The sequence below is a fragment of the Chenopodium album genome, chromosome 3, assembly GCF_948465745.1.
Source record: "Chenopodium album chromosome 3, dcCheAlbu1.1, whole genome shotgun sequence".
NCBI lineage: Eukaryota > Viridiplantae > Streptophyta > Magnoliopsida > Caryophyllales > Amaranthaceae > Chenopodium > Chenopodium album.
In genome coordinates, this window is record NC_137836.1 from 48,537,850 (window position 1) to 48,548,838 (window position 10,989).

A 10,989-nucleotide genomic window follows, 5' to 3' on the forward strand; every position below is an offset into this window, starting at 1 on the left:
TGATTGTCGTGACGCAGTGTTTTTTTGCCGTGGCACGGTAATCAGTTCCGGGTTTTTATATGATATTACCAGTTTTTTTGTCAATTTTAGAGTTTGCGCTAATTACTAAGTGAGTACGGTCCAATGACAATTGTTAGTCATAAAATAATCCACCATAGACAAAGAAAGATCGTTAAGGTTATGACCAAATATACACACATAGGACACGTAGGCACAATGATACAAAGAATAGTTTGCAACCTAAGGTCCAGTTCTATGTTCAACTATTGGTCAAGCTTTGGGTGTCAAAAGGGTACCATGGTTAAGAGTTTGGACACGTTAGCAGGGTAGCCTCCCTTGAGGGTGTATGCCAACGGGCGGCTCAGCAAATTTGTGATGAAATCGAACTCGACTCCATGGTTTGGGTGGATTTAATAACTCAGATGAACCCTTATTGCCATGAGTGTTTTTAGGTTGATAGAGCTTAAATCCCCCGGGGCTAAGAAGTATGTAGAACACACACTTTTATTAAGAACGAAGGAAGCTAACTGTGAAAAGAGAAATAAAGCCACTAGAAGGATTTCAGGACTGCCGCTAAACGGCAGAACCCACCATGTCACGATGCTGGACATCGCATCATAGTGCCCTGCGCCGTGACACGACAAGCTCTACCGTGGTGCGGCAGTCAGGAAATTTGACTGGCGCCCCTATTTTCTTCGTTCACGACCAGGTTATCTAATTTTTCCTACGGGACAGACCTGAAATACGACGTTAAAACGTCTATGCATATGTAAAAATGTCAATTTAATCACAGGAATATTTTCAAGAATCTTTCAAGTCTCATCCACTCATCTTACTTAAATACCGATCACTCAAATCGATAAATAACCAAGAATCCTCCCTAGTGGAGTCGCCAAATTGTAGGCATCATTCAAAGTGCGCCTACATAAGCATGTTGTGAATATGCTTGACACTCTTAGGAAGTGGAAATTAACATAATACGATTAGAAACAAGGAAAGTAGGGAGCCGCCAACACGTTTTTAAGGAACTTGTAAACCGTTCACGGATCATTTGAGGCAACCACGGTTAAGGGACAACGAAGGCAACAACGATTGAACCGTGAAGGTTACACCTCATTCATAATCCATGGTTCAGAACAACGAAAGGAGGATCGGGGATTATGGTACGAATTGAGTCATGGAGTCACATTCGCCCGTATTGGCCTCTACTCAATTCTTATAATGAAAAGTGATTCATGCGATCTCAAAGTGATGAGTGACATTTATGCCACTCTTTTATCCTTTTTCTCTAAGGATTCTCCTCTCATTTGCACTTGTTTGGCCGCATTTTTACTTAGTTTTGCTTCCTCTTTTCTTTTTCTTTTATCTTCTCTTTTCTTAGTCTTCTCTCTTTGTTTTTATTGTGATTTTTCATGCTTATGCTTTGTAAAAACCATCGGGATTTTCAAGAGGAGGAAGCTAAGCTCAAGGGAAGCTGGAGGAAGTGTGATTCAGAAGAGGTTCGGCCGAACCTCCTGAAGGTGTGGCCGAACCTGCTCAGTGGTTCGGCCGAACGTCGAGGCAGGGACAAGATGCAATTTGGCAAATTTGCAGGAGTGGTCGAACCACAGGAGTTCGACCAGACCAGGATCAGGGAGGTTCGACCGAACCTACCCATGGTTCGGCCGAACCTACCCTATAGTCCGGCCGAACCTACCCTGTAGTCCGGCCGAACCTTCCCATTGTTCGGTCGGACCTCTCCTTTTATCAGCTGACTTTTTACGGACTATATAAGTCCCATCTTAGAACGTTTTGGGAGATTAGATTAACTTAGTTTTAATTTTTCTACAATTTTAGCTTAATCTAGAGAGAGAAACACTATTAGTCTTCATTGGTAGAGAGAGAAAGTGTGGTTTTCTTCATTGATGAACTTGGATTTTGAAGAAGGAGTTTGTTCAATCCTTTGTAGACCTTCATCTTCAATTAATGAGCAATCTCTTACTCTTTCTCTTTACCTTTGTTTTTTATTTTGCTTATTTGCTTTGATTTTTCTTCTTTGCTTATTAATCATGTTGATGCTTATTGATTTGATGATTGATATTGTTTTCAATATGATTTGTGAGTAGTCACCTAGCCAAGGGTGTGGGGATGGTGTAGTTGCTAATTGTTCATGCTTATAATGTTGGGGTTATGTTAATGGTGAATAAAGTCTTTGCATGCTTGATATTCTTTGGTCTTCTTGCAAGTGCACGTTGTTAGTTGATCAAAGATGAGTCTTTGCTAACAAGTAACGGAAGTTGACTTAGTTGAGATTCATTACTATCGATAATTCTTTGTTTGCACCTTCTAATATATGGTTCTAATGTGGAAACATAGAGGCTATGTTAGGAGAAGCCAATTAACCCCGGAAGGCGGTTAGATTGGACCCCTTTACTTCGGTATTCATGCATGTTTAGTTTACCATTGATTTGCTACTTTGTTATTGCATGATCAAGCGTCAACTTCACCTACCCATTTCCCTTGGTGCCTAGCTATATTAATTTTAATCCATTTCGTTCTTAGTTTAACCTCTTAGTTATTCACACTTCTTGTTCCGAGATAGCTTAGACCCTAGGTAATGAATGCAGTGCTTAAGCATTTCTCCTTGTGGTTCGACCCCTCTATTTACCCTATACTCGTATTAGGTCAGTAGAGCGTTATAAATTCATTTGATTTAGGTGTAGTCGCTCAACGACACGATTATTGCCTTGTCAAATTGGCGCCGTTGCCGGGGAGACGGCTTCCATTGCTATTTCATTGCTTGTTTGAGACTATCTCATCTTTATTTGTTAGTGTTTGCTACTTTTGTTACTTGTCAGTGCTTACGTTCTTCTTAGCTTTGTTGTATGAACAGAGCTAGAGAGGTCTTTGTCCCTACTTCGAATAGAAGCAAGAGCAAGGAGTAGAAATTCCCACACTCCAACGAGAGGAGTAAGAGAATTAGAAGATACTCCACCCTCTTTACCCTGAAGTGAAGAATTAGATAGCCCTAAATCATCTTCGAGTTCGGAAATCAACCCTTTCTCAACCTATAAGTTCGAGAGTGAAGAAGGTTCTAAAATGGGAGAGAATACGCCTTTGAGTCGTCTTAGGGCCCCCGAAGCTTTTAGAGCGCAAAGTGGGATCCTAACTCCTACTACTCAAGCCAACAATTTCGAGATCAAGCCTAATTTGATTGCTTTGATTGAGAGGAAACAATTCTCGGGTGGAAAGTTTGAGAGTCCTCATGAGCACCTAAAAGAGTTTGAGAAATATTGTGACACAATAAAGGCCAATGGAGTGACTCAAGAATATATTCGCCTCAAAATGTTTCCATTTTCGCTAATTGGGAGAGGTCTAGAATGGCTAGAGAAGGAGGTGCCCCCTAATTCTCTCACAACATGGGACCAAGTGACTACGGCTTTCTTGAGGAGGTTTTATAACCATAGGAAGACCGCCGAGGCTCGGTCTTTGATTCAAGGTTTTCGCCAAAAGAGTGGTGAGTCTCTAAGTGCGGCATGGGAACGATACAAAGAGCTTCAACGTCAATGCCCACACCATGGGATACCCAAGTATCAACTAATTCACACTTTCTATGGAGGTCTCACACCTCAAGGAAGAACAAGCCTAGACGCCGCGGCCGGTGGTCCAATCATGAACAAAGGAGAGCATGAAGTGGAGTGTATAATAGAGGAGGCCGCAAAGCACTATGATGATTGGTACGAAGGAGAAAGGGATGCTACTTCTAGTAAGGGTGTTTATGCACTGGAGCAAGCAAACGCAATCAACAACCTTTCTACCCAAATCTCCAAAATGACCAAGCAAATGGATGAATTGATGAAAGAAAGGTCCAACCCTCATGGTAATACCTCCCCTTCAACCAAGGGAGGCAATGGTATGGATACCTCCTCCCCCTCTTCTTACAATACAATGCCCCAAGGATGCATGTTTTGCTCTAATTGTGAAACCTATGATCATGATACCTCTCATTGTGTATATGCTTGTGAAGTTCAACCACCTTCCCATGAACATGATGATAATATGGAAAATGTCAATGCTATGAATTTTGCTCCTAGAATGAGGAATGTAGGAAACTTGAGGCCAAACTCCAATCAAATGGGGAATTGGAATCAAGGTGGAAACCGTGGTTGGAACCAAAGTGGTGGTGGTTATAATAACCAATACCATGGTGGGGGAGGCCCTTCCAATTTCAATGGAAGAGGCTACTCTAACCAAAGGGGGTATGGTAATTAAAACCAACAACCTAATTCCCGATACCATGACCATCAAAATCAAAATTTTGGTGACCAAGGTAACATGGGAAATAATCAACAAAGCAATGTTCCTAACCAAGGCACCGGAGGCAATAGGGGCCAATTTGTTTCTAACTATGCCCAAACTAATAGGCCTCCGGGTTTCCATCAACCCCAACTTCCTCCACCTCAACAACCTCTTCAACTTGAAGCCCCTCCAATTGATCCCGTGATGGCTAAATTAGATGCTCTTTTGAAAATGCGTGAGGAGGATAAAAAGAAACATGAAGAGGCCCAAAAACGAACCAATGCTCATATGAAAATGCTTGAGACCCAAATTGCTCAACTTGCATCTAATTCATCCCCTTCTTCTTCTTCTTCTTCTTCTTCTTCTTCTTCTTCTTCTTCTTCTTCTTCTTCTTCTTCTTCTTCTTCTTCTTCTTCTTCTTCTCACATCCCAAGTCAAGGAGTCAACCCAAAACCTTTGTATGTCGTGACAACTAGGAGTGGGAAGGTAGTAGGGAGTGACCCTTTAATTGAGGAAGAACCCCAAGAAGAGGTGGAGTTAGAGAATGAGGGTGAAAAACCCAATGAGCCATTAAGTGTTGAAAAGGAAAAAAATGTTGAGGTGCCCAAGGAAAAAGAAGCCACTCCCTTGCCCCTAAATTGCCAACCTAGAGAGGAGAAGCTACCCTTTCCACAACGATTTGTGAGAGCTAAACTTGATGCCCAATTTGGGAAGTTTTTGGAAGTCATTAAGAATTTGCATATTTCCGTCCCTTTTGTTGATGCTATGAAGCAAATGCCCCACTATTCCAAATTTTGGAAAGACCTTTTGAGTGGAAGAAGGGAATGTGAGACGGTGAGTTTGACCGCCAATTGTAGTGCAATTCTTTCCAACAAACTTCCTACCAAATTGAAAGATCCGGGTAACTTTTCCATCCCTTGTTCTATCAATGGCATTGAATTTGATAAAGCCTTGTGTGATTTAGGAGCAAGTGTGAGTCTCATGCCCTATTCTGTCTACCAAAAGCTTAGTGTAGGAACCCTCTCCCCCACTAACATTACTCTCCAACTAGCGGACCGTTCCGTTAAGTTCCTCATGGGCAAAGTTGAGGACATTCCCCTTAGGGTAGGAAAGTTCACATTCCCCGTGGATTTCTATGTGCTAGAGATGGATGAGGATGAGAGGATTCCTATAATTTTGGGTAGACCATTTCTAGCTACTTCTAGAGCTATTATCGATGTGAAGGAGGGGAAGATATCCTTGAAGATTGACAATGATTCTATTGAGTTTGATTTGAATAATGTCATGCAACCCTCCTCAAGTGGTGAATGCTTTAGGGTAGATGTTCTTGATACCGTTCTTAATGAATTTTCTCGCTCCCACTTGCATGCTACTAATGATCCTCTTGAAAGCGTGTTGTTGAATGAATCAAAGATAGGTTCTCACAAAGAAGACATACAATTCTATGAGGATTTGCTTGAGGAAAGCAAGGAGTGCAAGGGCGTGAGCATGGAAGAAGAGGATCCTTACATTCATGACCTCTTTCAAGTTGAAGAAAGAGAAGAGAGCCCCAATGGTAAGGGAGCACCAAAGGTAGACTTGAAACCTCTACCTTTGGGCTTGAGGTATGCATTTCTTGGTCCCGATGAGTCTTTCCCCGTGATTGTAAATTCTAACCTAACGGAGGAGCAAACCTCCCTCTTGATCAATGTTTTGAGAAAACACAAGAAAGCTTTGGGTTATACCATTGATGATATCAAAGGTATTAGTCCATCTTTATGTATGCACAAAATTGATCTAGAGGGAGATGCCAAACCCGTTAGGCAAAGGCAAAGAAAGCTTAACCCTTCCATGCAAGAGGTTGTGCGGAAGGAAGTGGCTAAGCTTCTTGATGCGGGAATTATTTACCCAATTGCTCATAGTGATTGGGTATCTCCCGTGCAAGTTGTTCCTAAGAAAGGGGGCATGACGGTAGTGAAAAATGATCATGATCAACTAGTACCCACCAGACTTGTTACCGGTTGGCGCATGTGTATTGACTATCGCCAACTTAACACAAGTACATGCAAAGATCATTTTCCACTACCGTTCATTGATCAAATGTTGGAAAGGCTTACAAAGCATTCCTTCTATTGTTTCCTTGATGGTTACTCGGGATTTTTCCAAATCCCGATTGACCCCAAGGATCAAGAGAAGACGACTTTCACATGCCCCTACGGTACTTATGCGTATCGTAGGATGCCTTTCGGGCTATGTAATGCTCCCGCAACATTCCAACATTGCATGATGTCTATTTTTAGTGATATGATTGAGGATGAGATAGAAGTCTTCATGGATGACTTCACCGTTGGAGGAGCCACCTATGAATATTGTCATTCTAATTTATCTCGTTGTTTAGAAAGGTGTGAGAGGGCTAACCTCGTGTTGAATTGGGAAAAGTGCCACTTTATGGTGGAAAGTGGGATTGTTCTTGGGCACAAAATTTCCCATGCCGGCATTGAGGTTGATAGAGCCAAGGTTGAGGTCATCGAAAAACTTCCTCCCCCCACCAACGTCAGAGAAGTGAGGTCTTTTCTTGGCCATGCCGGGTTCTATCGGCTCTTTATAAAAGATTTTTCAATGATCGCTAAGTCTCTCACATCCCTATTGCAACAAGATAAGGAGTTCGTGTTTGATGATGCTTGTCATAAGTCCTTTTGTAGGTTGAAAGAAGCCCTTTGCACCGCTCCTATTGTCCAAGGTCCGGATTGGTCTCTTCCATTTGAGCTCATGTGCGATGCAAGCGACGAGGCCATTGGATCGGTTCTTGGACAACGAAAGGATGGGAAACTTCATGTCATACATTATTTGTCTAAAACTCTCAATGATGCCCAACGAAACTACACAACTACCGAGAAGGAGTTCCTAGTGATTATCCATTCATTCGAGAAGTTTAGAGCCTACCTCATTGGTTCTAAGACAATTGTGTACACCGACCACTCGGCTCTCAAATATTTGATAGGGAAGAAGGAAGCTAAACCAAGGTTGTTGAGATGGGTTTTAGTCCTCCAAGACTTCGATTATGAGATGAGAGACAAGAAGGGAGCCGAGAATGTGGTGGCGGATCACCTCTCAAGGTTGGGCGGTGCAAGGTTTGAAGATGATGGCTTGCCAATAGAGGACGCTCTAAGAGATGATGTGCTATATGTCCTTGAAGTGAAATCGGAGCCGTGGTATGCGGATATTGTGAATTACTTAGCTTGTAGTGTCATACCGCCGGATTTCACTTCGCAACAACGTCGAAAACTCAAGCACGAGGCTAAGAGATACATTAGGGATGATCCCATTTTATTGAAGAGAGGGGTCGATGGTTTGTTGAGGAGATGCGTCCCCAACGACAAGGTTCAAAGTGTTCTCCATATGTGCCACTCTTCTCCTTGTGGTGGGCATATGAGTGCTCAAAAGACCGCCTCAAAGGTCCTTCAATCTATGCTCTTTTGGCCTTCTCTATTAAAGGATGCTTGGATATTTGTCAAGACTTGTGATAGATGTCAAAGGATGGGGAATATTTCTAGAAGGGATTAAATGCCGCAAAACCCCATCCTTGAGCTTGAAGTTTTCGATGTGTGGGTTATAGACTTCATGGGCCCTTTCATTTCTTCACATGGGAACAAGTATAATTTGGTTGACGTTGACTACGTATCCAAGTGGGCGGAGGCCGTAGCTTCTCCAACGAATGACTCTAAGGTGGTGGTCAATCTTTTCAAGAAAGTGATCTTTCCGAGATTTGGTGTTCCAAACGCAATAAATAGTGACCGGAGATCGCACTTCAAGAACCACACCTTCGTTCGACTACTTGATAAATATGGGGTGTCTCACAAGCGAGGGCTTGCTTACCACCCTCAAACGAGTGGTCAAGCGGAGGTCACCAATAGAGAGCTCAAGGTGATTTTGGAGAAGACGGTTGCTAGGACGAGGAAGGATTGGTCCTCCAAACTCATTGATTCTCTATGGGCGTATAGGACTGCCTTCAAAACTCTAATAGGGACCACTCCCTACAAGCATGTCTATGGGAAAAATTGTCATTTGCCCGTGGAGATGGAGCATCGAACGCATTGGGCAATCAAGCAAATCAACTTTGATCTCCATAGTGCGGGTGAGCAAAGGCATCTAGAGCTACATGAGTTAGAGGAGTTGAGGATGAATGCCTACGATAGCGCAAGCATGTATAAGGCGCGGACTAAGGCTTGGCACGATGCTCAAATTGTCAAGAAGGAATTCGTCAAAGGCCAAAAAGTCCTCATATTCAACTCCCGCTTGAAGCTTTTCCCGGGCAAACTTAGGTCAAGGTGGAGTGGGCCGTACATTGTCACGGAAGTGTTTCCATATGGAGCCTACGAAATCTCCCAAGACGGCCACTCTCCTTTCAAAGTCAACGGTCACCGTCTCAAGCCCTATTATGAAGGATTCCCAAGTGATGAACCGATTTCTGTGACACTTCTTGATGTGCATCGTCAATTCGACCCTCCTTAATCAACTCAAGGAACGTCGAGCTAACGACGTTAACCAAAAGCGCTTCCGGGAGGCAATCCGAGTTTCTAACCCTTTTCTACTTTCTTCCTTTCATGTTGCTTTTATCCTTCTATCTACAATTTTGGATTGTTGGGATTTATGAGTTTTGATTGTGTTGAGATTTTTGATATGCTCTACATCTAGCATGATTGTATGGTGTTTAGATGTGTGTTAAGGTCTATTTTTACTTGTGCGATTCTTTATGGGAGTTTGGCCGAACCACTTTATGTTCGGCCACTACAGCATTTTCAAGAATTTATGGCAACATTCTGCCAAGAACTCAATTTTGCATTCTGGCAGAAGGTTCGACCGAACCTATTGATGGTTCGACCGAACTTGTACTGTAGTTCGGCCGAGCTGTCCTGGGTTCGGTCACTCCTCAATTTTTAGAATATTTCAGCAACATTCTGCCAAAATTTGCAAAAATGAAGTTTCAGCATAGGTTCAACCGAACCCCTGAGAGGTTCGACCGAACATGCTCTGTAGTTCGACCGAACTCTCTCCAGGTTCGGTCACTCCTCTACTTTCGCAAATTTGCTGGAACTTACTGCCTGGATTTTAGAAAAAAACATATTTTGGCCATGGTTCGACCGAACCAAAGGTGAGTTCGACCGAACTGTTACTGTGGTTCGACCGAACATACCCTTGGTTCGGCCGAACCATTCTTCAGATTTGAAAAAAAAATGTTGCTGCCATAAGTTTTATGCTGCTGAAATTTTCGTGACCTTCATTCCCATTTTCGTCACCTACCCCTTTCTCCTCCTTCTCACTCTAAACCTCCATTACACCTCCCCTTACAACCTCAAATCTCCATCAAAATCACTCCAATCTTCACCCTTTCTCACTTATTTTCCATCATATACTCAATTTCTACAATCTCCACAAAAAATTCCTCACAAAAAACCCATCTTTTCATTTTCCCCAATTTCAAGGGTTTAAGTGCTTTGGTGTTTTTGGGTTTTTACTTGCTTCCAATCAATTGTGCTATGGTTTTCCTAGATTTTGCAAGTTTATTTCTTCAATTTCTCATAGCTTTACATATTTAAGTATGAATTGTGGTATTCTTGAAATTGTTAGTAATAACTTGTTTGATTCATGTGGTCCTTTGGATTGACTTGTTGCAATAGATTGGTTGTTGATAGTAGAACATGTTGTTATGATGATTATGTATGTTTGCCTTGGTTTTATTTTGATCTCAATGTCTTTGCTTAAGAATGTTGATTTCATACTAGGGTGTTCATGTTACCATTTTATGATTGAGAAATGCATGAGTTGGATGTTGTTGGAGATTCTTATTCATTGTTTTGGTTTGTTTTTGATGGTTTGATGAATGGATATCATGAAAATTAGGGGACGTCATGCCAAATTTCACCTAGACTTTGTTAGGACTCAAATAGGAATGACATAGGAATTCTTATTCAAGCCTTGGTTCAAATGTATTCATGCATGCCTTGAATTGTATACTCTCATGAATACACTTTTACCTTGGCTAGCTAATTGGCTTCTTATGTCATTTCTTATCAATTTGTTCTAATGACATGCTCTTGGTGAATTTGTAGAATCAAAATGTTCAGCAAGGGAAAAGGAAAGTCAAAGAGGAAGAGAGTGGGAGAATCTTCAGGACCACAATTCCCACCTCCTCCCGGCATCAATGATCATGGCATTATTGCTTCGGACGAGCAATTTTGGCCCATATATGAGTCACTCATCAAGCGTCCGATCCGGTCTACAAGTTTCTTTTGCCCCCAAACTTTGAGGAAGCTGGGAATATTGGATGAGGTGGTCAGGTTGGCTCAAAACTTTGGATGGGGTGACTTCATTCACCTCCACGCTTACACTTACGAGCGTGTGACTTTGGAATTCCTTGCCTCTCTTCGCAAGGAAGTCTTTGAGCCGGAAGATGTTGATGAGGATCCTCAACTCATGATTCACTTTAGAATGTTCAACGAGGATCACTCTTTAACGGAAAGTGATCTAAATGAGATATTCTTTTGGCATGCCACCGGGCTTGATCACCCATCCGAAATGACCTCCTCTCATCGCATACCTTACAACGAGCAAGAGTGGTGGAGGAGTATCACCAACAAGGATAGGTTTCAAACTAACACCTCAAAGGTCAACAACATCATTCACATAGCCTTGAGGTATTTTGTACGGCTCCTCCAATACGCCGTGTTCTTC

The 10,989-nt window shown here is 42.3% G+C and overlaps 1 non-coding gene across 1 annotated transcript; it reads right to left on the bottom strand.

The window, feature by feature from the left end:
- Positions 1-3,457: 3,457 nt before the first annotated feature.
- LOC145625951 (small nucleolar RNA R71) lies at positions 3,458-3,563 on the bottom strand. Its single transcript, XR_014110842.1, has one exon. It is a non-coding gene; the product is annotated as a small nucleolar RNA R71 (small nucleolar RNA).
- Between the last annotated feature and the right edge of the window lie 7,426 nt (positions 3,564-10,989).